This window comes from Peromyscus californicus, unplaced genomic scaffold (assembly GCF_007827085.1).
Source record: "Peromyscus californicus insignis strain IS unplaced genomic scaffold, ASM782708v3 Scaffold_14__1_contigs__length_90479793_seg_2, whole genome shotgun sequence".
NCBI classification, from domain to species: Eukaryota; Metazoa; Chordata; class Mammalia; order Rodentia; family Cricetidae; genus Peromyscus; species Peromyscus californicus.
In genome coordinates, this window is record NW_026294436.1 from 52,102,315 (window position 1) to 52,123,861 (window position 21,547).

The following is a 21,547-nucleotide window of genomic DNA, read 5'->3' on the forward strand; positions in this document are numbered from 1 at the left end:
CCCGCATTCGATGGCAACCAGTCATTTTAGCTTAGGGTAACACTGTACTCTGTTTTCATTAAAGAAAACCCACTCTGCCTACTTTGCATAAAACATTGTTCCCCTGCCAACATTGCTCCTACTGGAAGCTCATTCACATATATTGATTGTAACTTTTAACCACAGTAATTTCTATTCCTGAGAGAAGTCTGGGAATCAGATAACTGAGAATTGTCTATCACACATCAGTGTATTGCAGATCAGCTAAGCCCCCAGCTTTCTATAACCACGGGTCTTTAATAACAGTGCTTCAAACTGGCAAAAAAAAAGAACACATTTTTTATCACATTCAAAATATACAGTCATTCTGCAGGATGGATAAATAATAGACAAATTAAAATTATTATTAATAGTAAGTGTTTCCACACTCTATCTTCCTTAGAAATGCTGGGAGTATATAACAAATATCTCTGAACTAACTCAACTTAGTAGCAGTGCAGGGTTTTGACTTATTTAAAGGTCTTAAAATTATCTTTAAGCTCTCATAGTATAAAACCTAGTGAGGAAATAGTTTTTTCAGACTATTGAATTTGGTTAAATACAAACATATTTTTCATGATCTTAGACATTAAGAAGAAATAATGCCAGTTTATCTGGATGGTAATCCTATAGAAGCTTAAAGACCAGATGCAAGTAGAATAAAAATTAAATTCCTATTATATTTAATGTTAATAACTTAAAATTTTATTAGTCCCAAATTATTTAAATTAGACTTATTTGCCAAAGAGTTACTTGAACTCTCAATTCATTTCTGAGTTGGCTAACACAGCAGTATTTTTCCCACATTGAGGCTATTTGAGATTGAAGTCCTTAATTTCTAGAATTTTTTTGTTTATATAGGCACTAAGTTATGCAGGCTAAAGATCAATCAAGATTTTAAAATCTAATACAGCAATCCCAAAAAGAAGTAGGAAAATATTACACACTCAAACAATGAGAGGTAAAGGTTTCCCTAAATCATAGACAGTAAACACACAACCATGGTTTAAAATTTCATCCCATAGTCAAACACAATATAAAATATAAAACTCCAAACTTCACATGAAAGATATGCTCTTTTCACAGTGGGAACAAATTCTTAATTGTTTTGACTTCAAACTGGACACACAGACAACCTAAAAAGACTAATAGACCATCTTATTGGTCACTTTTGATCCAACAGGGAAAATATCTGTTTATATTGCATCTATCACATTTACACTCATCTACATGCTGAGGAAATTGATTTGTCAGACCACAAAACCAAGCAAGGGAAGCCAATACCAGATATCAAGTGCATACTCACAAAGGAGTAAAGTCAAATGTTCAGTATGCCACCAACAGACAGGCAGAGTGCGGGACCGGGAATTGGATCCGCTACTGGTTCCATTAAGCACTGAGGAGGAGACCACACATCACTCTGAGAAGTCATGCCGCCTACATGGAGGACATGAGGATTCAAAGGTGAGGGTCACTTGATGGGTTATCCACTGCCAAGTGGTCAGTCCTGAAATCGTATACACACAAGTAACACACTAATCAGACTGAGCAGGCTGTATTCATATGTTTAGGCATAATACATATACAGAGATATGTAACAATAATAACTAGAGAAAAACAGGTCATGATTTCAAGATGGAGCAAGGGGAGGTACCTGGGAGGAACTGGAGAAAGGAGAAGAGGAATAAATGATGTAATTATATTGTAATGTTTTTGAAAAAAAGTGAGAGATGATCCTGCCTGAGTCAGCACCGAACATGCTAAACACAGGAAGCAGGAGGGACAGAGGGAGATTGCTTTGCTCGGGTGCTCAGGCTGTTCTGACAGAGGGAACGTTCGTTTTTTTGTGAAGAAAGGAGGAACAGGGCTGAAAGTTGTGTAGCAGCAGGTAAATGGGGGAGTCTCCACAAGTCTCATGGGCGTCCTAAAAAAAGGGTGGAGATGGTTTTCTCCTGGAACATGGGAGGACAGAGTGGCATTTTCTGATTGGCCGCCACAGAGCACGGGAGAGCTGGAGGATTTCTGCACCCTGTCATCGGAAGCTTTGTGTTTAAAGGTCAGTTCCTTTCCCTTGTTCCCCTAGCTTCCCTCATCCAGGTTTTGCTTCTAGGCAGATAGACAGAAGCTGCTTAATAAGCTCCTATTGAGCTTTCTCTGGGAGCTGTGCTGACAGAACTCTACCTGGCAGGAAGAGGGAAGGCCAGGCTGTGCTCCAGGGAGGGGAGCCGCAGGTCAGTCTCTGAATGGGAACCGTGAATAAATCCATTATTGGAGTGGATACTTTTCGAGGTTGAAATTTAGCTATGCCCCTGGGAAAGTTAAATAATTTTTTCAGAGACGTGGTTATTTTCTTTCATTTCTAAAATTGAAATATAACATTTCACAGACTTTTTTCTGGACCTTCGGAGACATAATAACACTAAAGCCCCCTATGTTATATACTCAGTTTCCTCCCTCCTCTCCACCCTCACCCCATTTTCAAAATGTTGCCTTTATAACTTGGCTACAGGCCCGTTTCTCTGCTCTGGGATCTCCCTGTCATACCATTTCAAGCTCTGTCTGGCAAGGAGCATGTGTAAATTACTGTTAAATTATCTTTGTACAGTTAATACAGTATGTGCCCAGGGAATGGGGATGAGATGGTGCAGTGGAGGATATTCTAAAACAGGGTGATTTTTAAAAAGCACAAATTCGATTCTTTTTCATGAATTAGTCTGAAGGGTAGCCATCCAGGTGAACCTAATCGCTCTGCTCCCTGGTCCATTCTGGAATCTGGATCCTGACAGCTCGTGACTTTGCTTTAGGGGTAGGCGAACCAGACAATCTGAGAAGACCACTTTTGTAAATAGCTTCATATTTACACGCACAAGCCTATTTCTTAGTACACGGCCCATGCCTGCTACAATACTAAACTGTCAGGAATGAAAACTTTCCAGAGAAGTCATGAGACCCACAAGCATTAAGTGTTTGCTATTTGTTTCTTAACAGTTTGCCCCCCATCCCCCACAGCACTGTTCTCATCTGCATGGCTGAAGGTGGGTTACTGCAGTTCAAGTCCCAGGAGAGAAAGAGGATAGACATTCACAACAAGTAACCTTATTGGTACTTTATGACTTTGTATCACTTCCACGCTCTTATTATTGACCTGAAACTTGCCATGTAATCACACCTAACTGCAAGAAAAGTAGGCCCAAGGTAAATAAAGTGCTTAGTTTAAATTCAAAGAGCCCAGCCATTAAAGGAGAAGGAACTGAAAATCACACATCTGACAAAGGACCCATATCTAGAATACATAAAGAACTCATGAAATTAAAAAAAAAAATCTCGCCTCCAAAACAAGCAATATAATTAGAAAATGTATAAATAATATACATTAAACCACAACTAATCAAATGCAGAGTTGTGGAGCCCAGTCTCAATGGCGACATCTACAAAACACTCCTTTATCTAAGGCTGAGTGAACATTGTAGAAGAGGGGGCGGAAAGATTTTAAGAGCCAGAGGACCAGGAAGTTTGCTGTGAGATTGCGTCTTCTAATAACATCAGAAGCAATACCCATAAAGTCTCATCCACATGTCTGTCCAAGTGTGAGCTGAACAAAGCCGACACCAATGAACACACCCAACTGGATGGGGAAGAGCCCACGAGGCATTTACCCTACATGAAGAGTTACAGGCAGTTAAGGAAAGCTGAGACCCAGAAAGGTGATCTTTTCCCCCAAAAGCAAAACAATTGGTTTTCCAGTGCCAAACGGTCAGCCCTGAAAACATACATATATGCAGCATTATACAAATTCAACAAGTTATATTTAGGAATATATATATATATATGTGTATACACAAATGCATATATGTGTGCAATAATGATTAGTGAAAAGAGACCCCACAGACTTGAAGGGGAGTAGGGAGGGGTATGTGGGAGGTTTTGGAGGGAGGAAATGGAAGGGAGAAATGTTGTAATAAACTTATAATCTCAAAAATTAAATACATATGGTGTCTAGACATTTTACTGAAAAGCATATACAGATGTCAAATACATACGTAAAAAGAAGCTCCATGTCATTAGTCAATGGGAAAATAACAATTAAACCTACAAAGTGCTATCAGTACATGCTTGCTGGATGACTTTAAAAAAAATATTGACAGGGCTGGGGACAGGGTTTAGTCAGTCAAATGCTTGTGGTGTGAGCATGAGGACATGAGATCGATCCCCAGCACCCACATAAAAAACCACACCCAGCAGCGCCCCTGTTGTTTATGCTCCGGGACAGCAGCTGCACTGAATCTGCTGTCTCAGCCAGTAATTGCAGCTTGCACTTACTGGCCGCCTTCTTTAGAAGCAGGCTGGACGGACTTTCACATGCTGCCGGATCCGCCTCCTGCCACCGCCACCAAATGTAGTTTTTAACTAACTCTCTCTCATTCTATTTACCAATAAAGACTGGGTTGTCAGAGGCTGGGGTGAAAACCTGCTAGCTCAGAGAGTTTGAGGAGCAACTAGCTGATCTTCCCTCTTCCCCTGTGTCCCAGAAAGAGAAGGTCTCTTTTGTCACCCCAAACCAAAAAGGGCTGCCACACTCAAAGTCCCTCCCTACTACTTCCTGTGCATCTCTCTATCTGTTTTCCGGCCTCCCTCTGACTCTCTATGATTACTTTCTGTCAACTAATTGCTGCCTCCACCTCCTGACCCAAGGTTGATTTTACTTAATAATGTAAATGCAGACGCAGGGTTTACAGCGTGATCATATGTCCCACAACAAGGCACCCTATAAGCCCAGTGCTGGGGAAGTAAAGACAAGAAGATCATTGTGGCTTGTTGGCCAGCAATTCTAACTACTTAGTGAGTTCCAGATTCAGAGAGAGACTCTGTCTCAAAAAATAAGGGGAAAAGCAATTGAGAACGATATTAAACATAGACCTCTGACCTTTACATGTGCATATGTGTGCTCTCTCTTTCACACACACACACACACACACACACACACACACACACACACACACACACACACACACACAACTTTAGACATAAATATACACACACACACAAAATAGTGACAACAAGAAGTTCTATGAGGATGTGAAGAAACTGGATCACTTGTGCATTGCTTGTGAGAATGCAGTGGCAACACTATTCTGGAAAACCATTTGGTGAGATCTTAGAGAATTAAAAACATATCTATCATTCAAGTTGAACTATTATGCATTTGGTCCTCTCAAATGAATGCATATGTCCTGAAAATGCAAGCAGCCCAAATTTGGAAACAACCAGACCTTCTTTAAGAAGTAAATGGTTATGTAAACTGGAGCCTACCCTTAGTATGAAACCCTAAACAAATTATGGGTTCATGCAACAACTCGGGTGGATCCCAAGGGAATTACACTGATTTTTTAAGACAATCATAGAAAACTCCATACAGTTCCCTTTAGTAACATTCTTGAAATGTCAAAACTATAGAAATAAGAAAGAGGTTGGTGGTTTGCAGGGCTTAGGAACAGTGAGGAAGTGGGTACAATGGGGGGCATCTTGATGGACCTTCCTGGAGGTGGAATTGCTCTGCAGGTAAACAGAAGCATCCAACTAAGAACAGGTAAAACGAGGGATATATAACAACAGTGAGATAAAGAAGCTAGGATGTCACATCTCTGTGCCACCTATGAGCCCTGTTCTTGTGTGGGGATAAGAGGAGGCTGCCCCAGCCTTTCCTCATCTCATCTGTCTAGTTCTCCTCAAACTTGATCCATGACATAAGAAAATTAGCACATGACAGCAGGTATCACCCTCACCCACCCTCCCCGACAAGGTAGACACCATGAAAAGAGCAGCTGTTTCTTTGCTGGTTAAATAAGGAATTTTTATTATCCCGTAAGAATTCCCCATGGAAAGGATTAGAGAATTAGAGATCAACTCATTTTTACCAGATAACAAAATAATAAGCCGAGCACTTGAGAGCTTGAACAGAGCAAACAACAATGAGGTTATTTTCTTCTTTAAACCCTGGGTGCATGAATCATTTCAATCGCAAGAGGGATTCTCGGAAACGGCAAAACATAAACTGTTTTAATTATCTGAGCTTTCTGAGGTCGCGAGAATCACATAATAGTGCTTGGTACAGAAGGAACTGAGGTCTGGTTGACCAGACTGAGAAAGTACCTTGTGCCCTTGGAATGTAGGCAGCTTTCACTGTCTACAAAGTCCTTAAATCCCCCATCTGTGATGTGCACCTCCCTGTTGATTATTTTCTCTGTACTGTCCCCATTCCATAAAGGAGTACTAGAGTTTCTGTCCTAGGCTCTCTCCAAGGGATAGTCAAAGATTTCACTTGAGGCTAGCAGAAGCAGTAGGTCCATGCAGAAGACTGAACACAGCTGCTCAGCTGAAGGCAGAAGAGGCAGAAGTGAGCTCTTGAATGGAGCTTGGTTTTACTCTGTGGTTTTTTTTCTTATGCTGAGGAACTGCTCACCATGTATCACACTTCTGGGGCTCCAGAACAAGTTTCCTGACTACAGAAGAATTCTCCTTACTCTTTAGTGAGGGAAGACTTAACCCAGAGAGCACCTGGGATAAGATTGCAACCCAAGGATCCAAACAAGGGATATGATCTTTGGTCTCAGTTTATTGATACAACCCACAGTTATTTATTGAATATCAATTACTGGCAGCTTCATCCCAGAGTGACCCTGACACTTTCATATCAGAGTATCTGACCTTCAAGTCAGTGGGCTCTATGGTCGTCCAAGGGTGGCTGATCACAGTATTGCGGACATTTTGAGCAGGCTAGTGCTTTTGGTGTGACTTGCATCCATCCTTTGTCGCTGAGTCATTTTTTAAAAGATGGCTTCCCACAGAAAACGCTGCTATTTGTATAACCAACTGACGATTTGTCAACGTCAGTGGTTTCAAAGTTCTTGCACAACGCCATCACCTGGAAGGCTGTCTGAAACACAGTTTCTGAGTCAGTAGTTCTAGGATGTGGCCGAAGTTCTCGGATGTCAATGCTGCTGCTGCTGCTGCTGCTGCTGCTGCTGCTGTGTGGAGACACATTTTGCAAACTATGTGCCACTATCTTCCCCAAAGTTTCTCCTTCTGCTCCCTATCTCAGTCTTAGCCATGCACAATGCAGTGTTTGGCGGGCAGCAGAGCCCAGTTCCTTCCTTACCTAGCCTATCAGCATTGCTTCTGTGTAGGTGGCTCAGCAAGTTCTTTTCAAACAGAATTTTTATTAAAGAGCAGTCTCCTCTAGAATGATCACTTTTGGTTTTGTAACTCTAAACCAGATGGTAGTCAGTAGAAAAAAAGATGAAAATGACTTTGAGGCTTGATGTCTCTCTCTGGTCCTCTTGGTGTCCACAGCTGAGGCAAGAATGGGTTTGGATAAAGGTCCCAGAGGTCTATTGGTGGGAAGAGTCAATGACAACCACTTATGGTAGTTTTCTGTTGTTAATGAACAAAGTGTCCAAAATTTAGCCCCTTCAAATACTTCTACTGATTAGTTTGTTTGTTTTTTGAAGGGTTGATTCATTTTTATTTGTTTGTTTTATTGTTATTGTTGTTTTGGTAGGTTGGAAGTCCAGACATGAATAAGAGAGGTTTTCTACTCAGCCTAAAAGGTAAACATGGGGAAGCATTGTTTTCTGGAATTCCATGTTAACTTTCAAGTTCCTGTCTTGGTAAGTAGGATTCAGCTTCTTAAGACTGTATGATTGATGTCTCTATTCCCTTTCAGGATGTCTGCCAGGGGCCTACCCTCAGCTTCTAGAAGTCATTTGCAGTTCCTTGATAACTACCCTGTCTCCCTCCCAGAGCATCTCACATCCAGAATCCCTTCTTTATTAAGGCCAGCAAAGATGTGTCTCAATTTTTTTAAAGGCTTCTTTGATGAGGTCAGGCCCATCCAGTACTGATTCATTACCAAATTATGGAAGCAATGTCCTATCTTATTCATGGATTCCCCCCCCCCACTCAAGAGGGAAGGATAATAAAAGCATCTGGCTGATTTTGGAGGACAGGGAGGACAAACAGGGGAACTAAAGTTTGAGGATCAACAGCTCTCACCTAGCATCTTGCTTCAGCATTCACTTTCATACTAAGAATTACTGAATCATATTGGATGATGTGGTTAAGGTCAAAGTGACAAGACAGAGTGCCAGTGGACCTATCAGGTACTCCCAAAAGGAGACAAAGATGGGAATGATGACATGTGCTCCTATGAAAGTTTAAAGACTTCTGGGAAAGGAGACATTGATGGCTCAGTAGTTGGCTGAGCTGTAATATGATTTCACTGGGAACAATGACCGAGTAAAATATAAGAGTGAGACCAAAGAAAAGATCACAATCTAGTGGTAGAGGCCCACGTACATCCTGAAGTTACTGAGAGTCTTTCACAGCTCAGAAGACAATGGCCCGGCTACCAGTACTTTAGAGACTCAATCCATCAGCAGTGTCAGAAGGACGTTGGACAGTGGAAAACTGGAGGCTTTGGGAAGCTGAGTCATCAACTAAGGAAGATGGCCTAAAATAGGACAGAGAAGTTGGGCCAGAAGTTTTGAACATACCACACGAATTGGTGCCCCCTAACATCAACAGCTTTTCCTGACTGATGAATGCTGGTGTCTCTACCATCATTAAGACCTCACCATCCTTCCACCAGACCATATCAACAGCCTGCTGCATTCCTGTGAAATGAGAGTTTTCCTAATAAAAGATTTAAACTTCATGGTCTAGCATACTAGGCTCTTTGTGGCCTGGCCTTGCTTGCCCTCACCAGCTTCAATTCTGCCTTTATCCACCACAAAATTACTAAGTCTTACTAATCCTTCAACAGAAGAAGGCATTGAACATATCCTCTCAGCACAAAAATTTGCCAGAACAATCCCTCCTCATCCCTCAAGCCCCCAAACTCAAGTGTGTTTACCTTCATTCTATAACACTGTCGTAGGCAGAGTAACTCTTCCCAAAGATTTCCTAAAGACTGTGGCTGTTGCCTGTGATGGGTAAAGGGAATTCTGAGTTCCCTTGACTGAGTTACAGATCGAGATATTTTATTTTATTTGAATGATGATACAAATGTAAGAAAGTGGCTGTTTGTTATTTGTGGAAACGGAGGTTTGTTTGCAGACAAAGGTCACACCAGGACTCAGCTATAACACTAGCTTTGGACTTAAAGTCCTTTTTTTTTTTTTCACTTTGACAAAACTAAGGGAATCATATGTACACTGGCAGCTACATTCTGGTTCCTTATTCTGAACTGTGACATTCTAAATCATTTTGTTGACACTGATAATACCTAATAAGGCAAGCATATCTTACCTTCATTCTCATTCCTTTCCCTAAGGAACAGCAAAAGTCATGGGTCAAAAAGGAATGAGGTGAAAGTTTACTGAATGACCAAGACTGAGTTTCCCCAGGCTGCCTACTAATTGAGAAAACTGGGTCAAAATACCTTTTAGCTTTAATTTCAAGAGCTTCAAATTATGCACTAGTACAAATCCAATACAATCAGCCAGAAGCCAGTGATGGATGCATTGTATGAGCAGGGACTGCTGGTGTGGTGGTATCCTTGGGGATGCCTGGCAAATCTGATCTCATTTCTTCCATCTTCAAGCCAAATGACCTTGGACAAGTCCCTTACCTTGGACAGCCTGGTTTCTTATTTTTGAAATCTCTAACCGCATTCACCTCAAGGGTTATGGTGAGAATTACATAAGTAATGGGTTCTTTTGTTTCTGGCCTGACATGGAAGGCCTCGGAAACCACCACTCAATATTAACAACAGGGGAAAAAAACTGAGCAAGCTTTAAAAACTGATGATTCTTAGATTCATCAGAGAAATGAGCTCATGAGGCTAACGGCTGTCCTTAAAATTGGAAAGACAAGCAAATTCAGAAAATTGCAATTTAGGAGAACAGACACACACAAACAGAAGCCTCCCTGGGAACAGAAATGGGGGAGGAGAACCAGAATTAAACTCGGTTTCTAAAGGACCAGTGCAGGAAAGTCTCAGAGATAAAACTCCAGGGATGAAGAGGTGCATTCACAGAGGGCCCTGCCTTTAGTGAACTTTTCTCTAAGAAGTTGACCAGACTGCCATGCTGAAGATCAGAGGAAAAATAAATCTCATACTAATGATGTCACAGAGAGTGAAAAAGCAGTCCATTCGAAATGTTCCAGAACATTCTGTCTTAAAGGGACCTGTTCTCAAAAGAAGCTCTTTCACCAGGGCCTACCTGTTAGGGTTTGAGTAGTGCTCCAGGACTGGGGAGATGGGAACACCCAGCTCTGTCCTAGCCCAGCCCTCCTGATTCATTTAGGAGAGAGAAACTTGAGAAGCACCTGTGTGATTCATAGTCCAAGGGCACAGGATCATTAAAAGACCCAGTGAGACAAACATAGTCTGTAGAATGCTTCCTTCCCCCCACAACCCTAATTCTCAATACTGAAGGCTTATTGTGGGAGCAAATATGTGTGTGTGTGTATGGGGTATGTGTGTGTGTGTGTGTGTGTGTGTGTGTGTGTGTGTGTGTGTGTGTATGGTTGAGTACATTGAGTACACACATTTTTTTTTTTATGGTGTACATACAGGGGTCAGAGAAAACCATCAAATGTTGGTCTCATCTTCCACATTGTTTAAGACAGGGTCTCCGCTGTTCACAGTGTACACCAGGCCCACTGACCTGTGAGTCTCTAAGGATTCTTCTGCCTCCCCTCCTGTCTCACAGTTAGGAGCATTGGTATTACAGGCATGGATGACTATGCCCAGATTTACATGCCACTGAGCCATCTCCCTAGTACCAAAAAGCTTATTAATCAGTTTCTCTTACTCATTATGTCCAGACATTATAGAAAAAAATATCAGTTGCATTAAAACGTAAACAACAACAACAAAATGCCCACACAACATTAAGAGGCTTAACAAGCATCAGAGCTAGAGCTATATGTGGCGAGAATGTGGAATTATTAGAAATAATTGTAATAACTTAATAAATTTTGATGGCTATGCTATGAGATATAATGGGAATATTATAATGAATATAATAACAAAAGGATAATGTAAGCAGAGAGGTGGAAATTCTAGGATGGTAAATAAAGGCTAGAGATAAATGCCCTTGTAACAAAAATTAAAAAGGCACTTGAAGAGCTTATTAAACTAGACAACACTGAGAAATGAATCTCATCTTGCAAAAATATACCAATAGAAAAAAGGGGGGAAAAGATTATAAAACATGTAACAGAATATTCCAGAATGGTCAGACAAATACAGTATGTACCCATACAGTACAGACAGACTGTATGGGTAATATAACAGAAACATCAGAAGCCGGAAGGAAGGAACAGAGGTAAGATTTGAAGAAAAAAATGACCCCAAACTCCCCCAAAATTAATGTCAGACAGATACAAAACCACAGATCCAGGCAGTTTGGAGAACAGCCAGAGAGATAAATGCCCCAAATCTCCACCGCTCAGTGCATTGTCCTCAATCTGCGGAAAACCAAAGACAACATAAGCATCTAAAAAAAAAAAAAACCAAAACCAAAAACAAAAATAACAACGACAAAAACCTACAGGAGAAAAATACTTCTGGATAAGAATTCTACCTGCCTGCTCTTCAGAAACAATGCAAGCAAGATAGGATAAAATATTTAAAATGTTTAGAGACAAATGTCACCAATCTACAGACTTTATATCATATGAAGTTAATTCTTTGAAAGTAAAGAGGAAATACTGTCTCAGAAAAATGTAAATTGAGGAACTTATGGCTAGCAAGAAGTGTTAAAAGATACTTTTCAGAGAGAATAAAAATTAAATAGGTCAGAAATTTGCATCTATATGAAGAAAGTACTGGGGAAAGAATAAATGAAGAGAAAATGAGAATGTATTTTTCTTGTTTTAATTAATCTAACATATGTTTGTGCAAAATAACAACAACAATGTATTTGATGATTATAGCCTACGCACACACACACACACACACACACACACACACACACACACACACGAAATAAATGGTGTCCATTTTTACTATAACAGCCTTGTCCAAACTGAGGTGTACTTTTATTTGGAAGTGGGAGTGAATTAGTTATAAATGTTAGTTGCAAACTCTAGGGCAGCAAAATAAAATTTTAAAGGAAATATAACTAATATATTAAAAAGGGAAGAAATAGAATTACATAAAGTTTTCAACTACAAATGCCAGAAAAAGTTAAAAAAAATTAAAAATAGGAATAAAGAAGAAAAGCAACAAGCAGAAACTATTAATGATGATGATAAATATTATTCTAACTGTATCAATTATAATTTTAGAGATTTGTTTTGTTTTTATGTGTATGAGTGGTTTGCCTGCATGTATGTAAGTGTACTATATGTGTAACTTGGTGCCCACAAAGGCCAGAAGGGGGCATCAAATCCCCTAGAAGTGGAGTTTCAGAGTGTTGTGAGCTGCCATGTGGGTGCTGGGAACTGAACTGAGACCTTCTGAAAGAGCAGTAAATGCTCTTGACTGCTGGGCCATCTCTCCAGCCCCCATCAAGGATCATTTAAACATCAACGTTCTGAGTATATCATTGAAGAAACACAGATTGACAGAGTAAATTTTTTAAAAAGACCCAATTGTGTGTTATGTAAGAAACATACTTTATGTTTTAAAGAAGAAAGGATTTATTTTGGCTCATAATTAAAACACAAAGCTGTGAAATCCTTAAAAGATAATGTGAGATAGGAATGGAGATGATCTAAGGTATGATAAAACAAACTTTTTAAATATACCATTAAAGGCATGGTTCATAAAAGAAATAATTAATAACCTGGGCTTCATTAGAAGTGCAAGCTCTTTATCTGCAAAATACACTACAAGAGAATGAAAAGATAAGCCACAGTCTCGGGGGAAATATTTGTATAAGATATATGTGATATACCCTCTGTTGAAAGGGTGTTAACTGTGGGAGAGGCAGGAGGTACATAAGCTTATATCTTTCACTCAATTTTGTAGTGAACCTAAAGCTGCAATAAATATAAACTCTTTAAAATAATAATAATCCCAATACTCAACACTCAGGAAGGAGTTTCCTCATGTAAGCATTTTCCTCAGGAATTTAATTATAATGATCACCAACATTTATTGAACTTATTAAATTACAGACTATACTAAATACGTATATATCATTTATTTTTTCCCAATTTTCCAGAAAGTAAGTGTGTGTGTGTGTGTCTGGGATTGAACCCAGGACCTTGCACATGCTGGGCAAGTACTCTACCACTGAGTTATAACCCCAGCCCTTTTTGTTTATGCTTCTATTGTGAGACAGACTCTCACTAAATAGCCCAGGGTGCACTTGAACTCATTTTGTAGTCCAACCAAAACTTAAACTTGTGATCCTTCTACCTCTGTCTCCCCAGCAGCTAGGTTTGTAGGCCTGTGATACCTGGTCCAACATTGGCTTCCTTTATTTTTCCAATTAAAAGCACACTTAAAGAGGTTAAGTGATCTGTCTGAGGTCACCATGCTAATAAGGGTCTGGGCTGAGATTCAAACCCATGCTTTTAACCTTGACCTGGAATACTCTCAGAAGCTCAACCCAGGGCAAGAAGCCAATATACAACAGAATAAAACAGTATTCTCCCTTTCCCTCTCTTTTCCCTTCCTTCTTTGTGCCATGAGTTGAAGCAGGTCTACTTCTTGATCATAGCTCTTGGAATAGCAAGCCAAGATGAGGGTCTTTGAGCCACAGAGATCTTAGACAGTTCAAATTAGAAAAATCCTCCGTATAGGTCCAGAGCCCAGCAAAACCCTCAAAGCAGAGACAGCCAGTGCAGCCCTGGTGGAGACACTTCTCTGTCGTGAGAACAATGAAGGCTTCAGCAGGAATGGACTTCGGTAATAAGAGGTAGTGTATCAGAAATACTTGATGACAGTCAAGAACTGATGTTAGCTGACGTTAGCTGTGACATTAGACCATATCAACTTATACTCATCTGGTCAGGGCTACCGTGGCTGACCAACTATCTGTCTCACTGATTCACAGCAATGTCAGGTGCAGCTCTGCCTGAGAAATATTCACCTCAGGCTTGTTTCTGTGAGACACATCAATCAATTAATCACCTCATCAATTATTATAATAATAATAATCAAATTCTTGACAGGAACCTGAGCATATGAAAATATCACACACACACACACACACACACACACACACACACACACACACACACACACGACTTCCAAAAATCAGTCTGTCCCCTAGAGTTGTGAAGGGGCAGAAGAAGTTACCAATCATCTTCAAATATCATAGGTACCACACAGTGAAGGAGAGATGGCAGTAACCCAATGTGAGTCTGTCTGTCTGGCATTAGCAAAGGAAAGGTATTATTGTATAGTAGCCAGCAGCCAGGAAATGTCAACCCTGGGTGGGGGGTTCTCAAAAAACTGAACTTCTCCTTCAGCTAGGTCACTGAGGAAAAGAGGATGTGTGGGTGTCAATTATGGTGGCATAGATAATCTCATTTCATTCTCTATAACCTTGTAAACTGAGTTTAATTTCACTATTCAGTAGACAACATAAGGCCAGAAGATTTAAGCAACTATTCAAATTTATTGAAGCAGTAGGTTATAAAGCCTGGATCTGAAGCCAAGGCTATCTGCCTTCCACATTCTTTCTCATTTTACTGTGCTCACAAGGCAATAAATTATCTCTTGGATATCTGGGACTCGATAGTTAGGGAACAGGATTAAGGATCAAATTCTAAGACATGAAACACTGATCAGGGAGAGGGAAAAATGCAAAGCAGTCAAATACAGTGACAGTGGCCAGCAGTCCAGAAGTCCCTGATGTGAAATCTTCTATTGGCACATAGTAGAAGCCTACCTGGGACTATGCCACCCAAAATAAAATCTCCGCACTATTTGTAGCCAAGTGATGTCATATCACTTCAGACCAATGAGATACAAGCAGAAATATATACCTACAGGAAGCTTTCAAAAACCTTCCAAAAAGACACCTGACCTACACCCTTCCCCCCTTCCTCATCTCTCAAACTTCTTTCTTGTAGAGTGGTTAGAAGATTTATTAGTTACTTATCTTGTTGTTGTAACAAAATACTTGAGAAAAAAATGGCTTCAGGCAGGGTTTATTTCAGCACACAGTTCAAGGATGCAGTCCATTGAGGCAGCTGTTTGTTCTCAGCTCATTTTCTCCTATTCATGCAGCCCAGGACTCCAGACAGTGCAATGCTCCTGCCTGCAGTTAGGGTGGGTCTTTAAACCTCAATTAAACTAATCTAAATAATCCCTCATAGACATACACAGATTTATTTCTATAGTGATTCTAATTCCTGTCAAATTGACAGTCAAGATTAAATACCACAGCTCTACCCCCTTGTCAATCTGACACCAAAACACATCACTTTGAAAACATGACTTTCCACTCCTTGTCCTCACAGGCTCATGACCATCTTGTAATGCAAAATGCACTCATTTCAACTTCCTGTCCCCACAGTCTTTAACGTTGCAACACTTTAATAGCCCTGAGTCCAAATTTCTTCTGAAACTTAAGGCAAGCTCTTAGCCATAAACTCCTATAAAATCAAGCACTTGTTATATGCCTGTCACAGAATAAACATTCCCATTTCAAAATGATTAATGGGTGAATAGGGAAAACACCAAATCCTGAGCTCCTTTTCCCTCACTGAAAGAAATGGCCATTCTTACTCTTGTTTATCTATATCTCTTCTCCTGCTATACCTCACTGTCATCAGCGCATGAACATGCTATCTATTCACCTGTGTGTAGCAGGCTTTTTCTCTTGGGCCACCAACCAGCTCACAAATCAGGACACAGAGACTTGTTATCAGCTATGAATGCTCAGCCTTATCTTAGCTCTTATTTTAATCTTCAGCTATGTTTTGCCTCAGGTCTTTTTACCTTTCTTTCCTTCTGTATGTCCTGCTTTCATTGCTTCTCATGTCTGGCTGACTGACAGCTGCCTGGCTTCTGGTCCCAGCCCCGTCCCTCTCTTTCTCCCTCATTATCCTCTTCTCTCTCAAGCTGAGATTCCTCCTCCTCCTATTTATTCTCTCTGCCCGCCAGCCCCGCCTATCCCTCTCCTGCCTAGCTATTGGTTGTTCAACTTTTTATTAGACCAATCAGGTGCCTTAGTCAGGCAAGGTGAAACAAATGCAACACATCCTTACATAATTTAGCAAATGCAGCAGAAACAAATATAACACAGCTTTACACAGTTGAAGTAATATTCCGCAGCCTAGGCAAATGTAACACATCTTTGCCTAGTTAAAATAATGTTCCACAACACCTGTGCTCACATTTCCTTCCGGGTATTTCTTCTCTCCATTGTTCTTCTTCAAAACTCCTGGATGTTTTATACCACCACTCTCTCTAAGCCCTCTCTTCCTGCTTTCTGTGGTCCTAGTGACACAGAAACTAAAGACCTTGAATTGTTGAATCTGGGGCTCAACTATCTATTCTCATTTTAATTGGTCCATCGGTAGTATTCAGCACCGATAAACAAATCCTCTACTTGGAAACACTGCCACACACACTTGAACGTTTCTCCTGATTGCTACCTCATGTGGCTGCTGGTCACCTTTCCTTGACCTCTAACTGTGTAGTTGCTCAAGATTCATTTCTAAACTCTTTATTTTAGGGGCAAGGAATCTCACATTTCAGCCCAAGCTGATCTCAAACTAACTATATTTCCCAGGCCCCAGTTGAAATCCACCTTCCTTGGCCTCCTCACTGATCTAATTTATAAGCAGGTGCCACCATGCCCAGTTTCTAAGCTTTCCATTCTATACCTAAATGTGTTCCCACTGGGAACTCATCCAAACTCAAGGCCAAGAAACCAATCAGAAACTGACTGTGCATGGACAGTTTCTATACTTACAAGTAACTTCTACATTAACTCTCTTTCAAGGCTCTCCTGACATGTTACCTTCCCAGTGCAGCTTTGACTAACTGTATTTATGATGCAACCTAGGCACAGTGAAATTGCTCAGTAGGTAAAGTCCTTTGCTGCCAACCTGAGGACTTGAGTGGAATCCCCAGGACCAGCATGATAAAAGGAGAGGACTCTCTGCCACAAGTTGTCTTCTGACCTTACACACACACACACACACACACACACACACACACACACACACACACACACACACTATAATAAAAAAAGAAAGATGCAATCAACTTGTAATCCATCAAAACATCCCCTCTTTCTCCCTTATTTTATTCCCCTTCATAATACTTTCTCTTCGCTTTTAGGTCATATATTTATTTATGTTTCCAAATATAGAACTTTGTCTACATGAGAACAAGAATTTTTGTCTACTCTTTACTGTTATACTCTTAGAATTTGGAATAGTGTCACACATATGAAGCACTTAATAAATACTGTGGAAAGAATGAACGGGTAGATGTTTTTACAAGTGATACCATAATATTAACAATATCATACTTGGAAGCATCTATTCTCATACAAAATTGATCTAACTATCTAACTACAACATCTGCATTTCTTTCTTCCCTTGAACCTCCCATATGTATTATATTTTCAGCTTTCAAGGTGCCCACATAGATGTTCCCTACAGAATCCTGAATATCAAGAGACCTGGGTCAAAAAGATAGAGGTATGAGAGACAAGATATCTACTCCCGAAGAGTTCTATTTCTCCGTCTTCAGAACCTGTGAATGCCTATGTACAGCAAAGGGAACTTTGTGAACTTTCTGTTATGACCGTAGAGGAGGGGAGGGGGATACTTGCCTTATTCCTGTGGACCCAATCTGATTACATGAGCTGGAAGAATTGGGCATTAGAAAGAGCAATGAGATTTCGAGATGTGGGGACTCCCAACCTTCCAGTGCCGGCCATGAAGAGGAGGAAGCCTAAATCAGGGAGTGAAGACATCTCTCAGGAAGGAAACTGTCAACTTCAAGAAGTAAATTCTTCCAACAACCTGAACAAGCCTAGAAATAAACTCCCCCCGCCCCCAGAACATCTAAATAAGAGTTCTGCCCTGGCCAACATCTTGACTTAGCATTTTAAACATCTGAACAGAAAACCCAGCTAAGCCAACCTGGACTTGAGCCTAACTGTAACGGACAAAGAATAGGTCTGTTTTAAGCTGTTAAAATTTTGATGAGTGCTACAGTGACAAGTGGACATTAATCCACCTAATGACTATCACTGAATGACTGGGGATTCTGAAATACTTGTAACCTGGGAGTATTTTCTATTCTCCAAACAGTCAGGCCTACTCTGCCAGCGCTGGCTTCTGTTGGATTCCTAGAATGTCAAACTGATACATTAACCTATTGTTAAATGCCACTTTCTTCTGGTTTCCCTGGTGTAAGAATTTTAAAGAAACTAAAAATATCGGAGGCCATTCTGTATCTGCTCCCAGGTTGTAGGGAATATGTTGTCAAGCCTTTAGCCTCTGCATCTGCTAAGCTAGGCTTAACTAATGGTCTGATTTCCTATCAAGCTTTAGGGAAGTAAAAAATGGCTGCTTTCATAGAATTAGTAAATGCCACCGAAACTAAAGGTCAGACCAAGTTGACATTAAATACAGTATTTCCAGTGGGGCAATGCAGGGTACTTTAAAGAGCAGTGTCTACACATCCCAGCATGCCCCAGCATGCCCCAGCAGTGCCTATTCACTGAGCACAATGTTTTGAGCGCTAATGGAATCCAGTGAAACTCTTTGTCGGTCCCTGGCCTTTGCCACCTGTGACCCATTTTAGCCACAATAAGTCTATTTTCATCAACAAAGCCCTCTAAGTGACCAATGAGAAGCAGGGCCTTGTGGCTGGGCCTCCATTTAAGATCTTACATTCACTCCTGTGGGCTTCTCAGTAGCCATAGCACAGCCAGCATTCAGCACCACTGTGAGCTGAGCTGGACACTTGTTTATCCTGTGGCTGGATAATAATAAATGTGGAGGCACACTATTGGAGATGGAGATCTTGGTTCCTCCACTCACAAAGCCTGTGTCTGTGGACGTACTTTTAGCCTCTCTGAACCTTGATTTGCTCAACCATTTAGTGAGGGTGATATTAAAATACATGAATTGATGTACACTGCTGGCTCAATATATTCTATCAATTTTCCCTGCTCTAGTTTTGCTCCATGGCACTTACTGACATCTGCATGTTCTGTATTTACTGATGGATACCTGTTTCTCCTCTACCCCATATGTCATGATAGAAGGTTCGTGATAGTAGGGACAGTGGGGACATTTCCTGCTCATTGCCCTCTCCAATGTGATGGATTTCACCCAAACTATAAGTTAAAATAAATTTTTCCTTCAACTGCTTTTGTCATATCAAGAAAGAAAAAAAGTAATTGATACAGAAAATTGGTTCTAAGAAGAAGGCCTGCTATTCTTAATAAACTGACCACGTGGTTATAGGCCTTTAGAGCTGGTTTGCGGGAAGAATGTGGAAGAGCATGAAGGTGAGGGAGAGAACCCCTAGAATAGTGTTAACAGAGCTTAATCGCCCATCCTAATGGATGTGTGGATGGCCAGAATGACAAGAGAGACGAAGGCAGTGAAATCCTCCTGAGATTTCAAAGGAGAATAAGGACACTATGAGAAACGTGATTACAGAAAATCCATAATATTCTGACAAAAAAAATCTAACTGCTTTCTACCTATCTCCTAAAAGCTTGATGAGGCCTAACTCAAGAGTAGTGTGCTACTTTTTTTTTTGGTTTTTTGAGACAGGGTGTCTCGGTATAGTTTTGGTGCCTGTCCTGGAGCTCGCTCTGTAGACCAGGCTGGCTTCGAACTTGCAGAGATCCGCCTGGCTCTGCCTCCCGAGTGCTGGGATTAAAGGTGTGCGCCACTATGGCCCGGCTTGCTTTAAAAAAAAAAAGACAAAAAAAAAAAAAAAAAACCAAAAAAACGGAAGGAACTTTTGAGACAATGTAACAGGTCCCCACATCTTAGCACAACTGGCACCATGATGGAAATACTATTCAAGCCATGGAACCCAGGACACAAGCAACATTAACAAAGACCTAATCCATCAGAGTCCATAGTTCTGGCAAAGTCCCTGAATATACTTACTTGGCTTTTTGGCTTCTGTAGTTCCACTTTTGGATAACTGTCCTTGTTAACTGAGGTGTAGTAACCCAGGATACGTTTCTGCAATTAAAAGTTCACCCCGAGAAAGGCTCGGGGCTACCCTGGGATCCTGAACTTTAGTTGGTGAGCTAATAAAGACTTTCTAATGGCTCAAACCCATGACACAGTAGACGTCTCTGGTGGCTTCGTTACAACAACAGCAGCATTCAGCAGTTGGCATGGCTATTCCTTACTGATCCTACTCAAATTTTCAGTGAGATAAAAAGCAGAAAAACATGGGAAATGTGCAATTTAGTGAGGAAAGTTGCAGATAAGGCACAAGCAGGGGAAAGAAGGAATAATAGTAAAAGACATAAGCATCATTAAATGGAAACCTCACAGCAGACACCAGGAAAGGTGCCCTGAGGTCAAGACCCTGCTCATTAAAAGTTCAATATTGTAGGAACACAAAATATTTGAAAGGAGAGAGCCTGAACTGAGAATACCACCACCATCAGGGGTCTCTGCTCCACCTAGGAAAGTGGTTTACTGGGTTCAGCTACCGAGGCACATTAAGGCCCCTCTACCAGTGGTGGCATGACAGATTACATCTTGAGCTAACAATAAAACTGACCTGCGTCATCCACGTGGTGTTGTTTATGCAGGGATGAAAATTCCAGAGTGGGAGGATCACAGAAGCCTGCACCAAGACTCAAGAAAGTCACAGAAGCTGGGTAAAGTGTAGGAGGACCAGATCTCTTCAGAGAAACTCCGAGAAACCATCGGGTGAAGCTGTAGAGGTGAAGTATAAGTTGCGATGGAGACCATGGAATGTTGGAAATGCTGGAACTAGGGACTACCCGGTGAGGAAAGCTACGGACATGGAGTAGAGCTAGCACAAGAGTGGGCACAGTTCACATGTGCTGTGGGCAGCAGAGCTGGAGAAATGGGGTTATCTGAGGACACTGGAGCCGAAGTGATTCCACCATCACCGGTCCGGTCCTCGATGTCAGATTGCAAGATTTGCTGTTTGTCCTACTGGATTTCAGTCCTTTTTTTCTCCTCAATCTTTTCTTACTATGCCTCTATTCTTCCCTTTGGAGTGGGAATGTTTATTCTGTATGACTATATACCGGAAAAACAAAACATTTTTTTTACAAGGGTTAACAGATTATGGCATTACATGAATCCTCTTAGAATGTCTGCATTTAGACTTTCGAGAAACTGTTAAAACTACAAATAACTTCTGAAGTTAGAATGGCTACATTTTTCATCATGAGATGGTCATGGACCTTTGAGGCTCATAGGTTGAATGTTGTGATTTTAAAATAATGTTTCAGGTCTCAAGTTGACAAGGGGTAGATTTGTGATGGGCATGTCTTTGAGGATGCTTCCAGAGATACTCCATAAGGGGGAGAAGACTAACCCCCCAAACTAGAAGAGCACTCCACAAACTAGAACCATA

At 40.8% G+C, this 21,547-nt stretch overlaps 2 long non-coding RNA genes across 9 annotated transcripts in view; one reads left to right on the forward strand and one right to left on the reverse strand.

Moving 5' to 3' along the window:
- The window catches only part of LOC128109928 (uncharacterized), a 175,436-nt gene that overhangs the window by 65,280 nt on the left and 88,609 nt on the right, over positions 1-21,547 (reverse strand). The window lies entirely within an intron of this gene.
- Positions 1,743-19,728, forward strand: LOC128109930 (uncharacterized). The gene is made up of 3 exons (XR_008217968.1): positions 1,743-2,074; positions 7,577-7,685; positions 17,572-19,728. It is a non-coding gene; the product is annotated as an uncharacterized LOC128109930 (long non-coding RNA).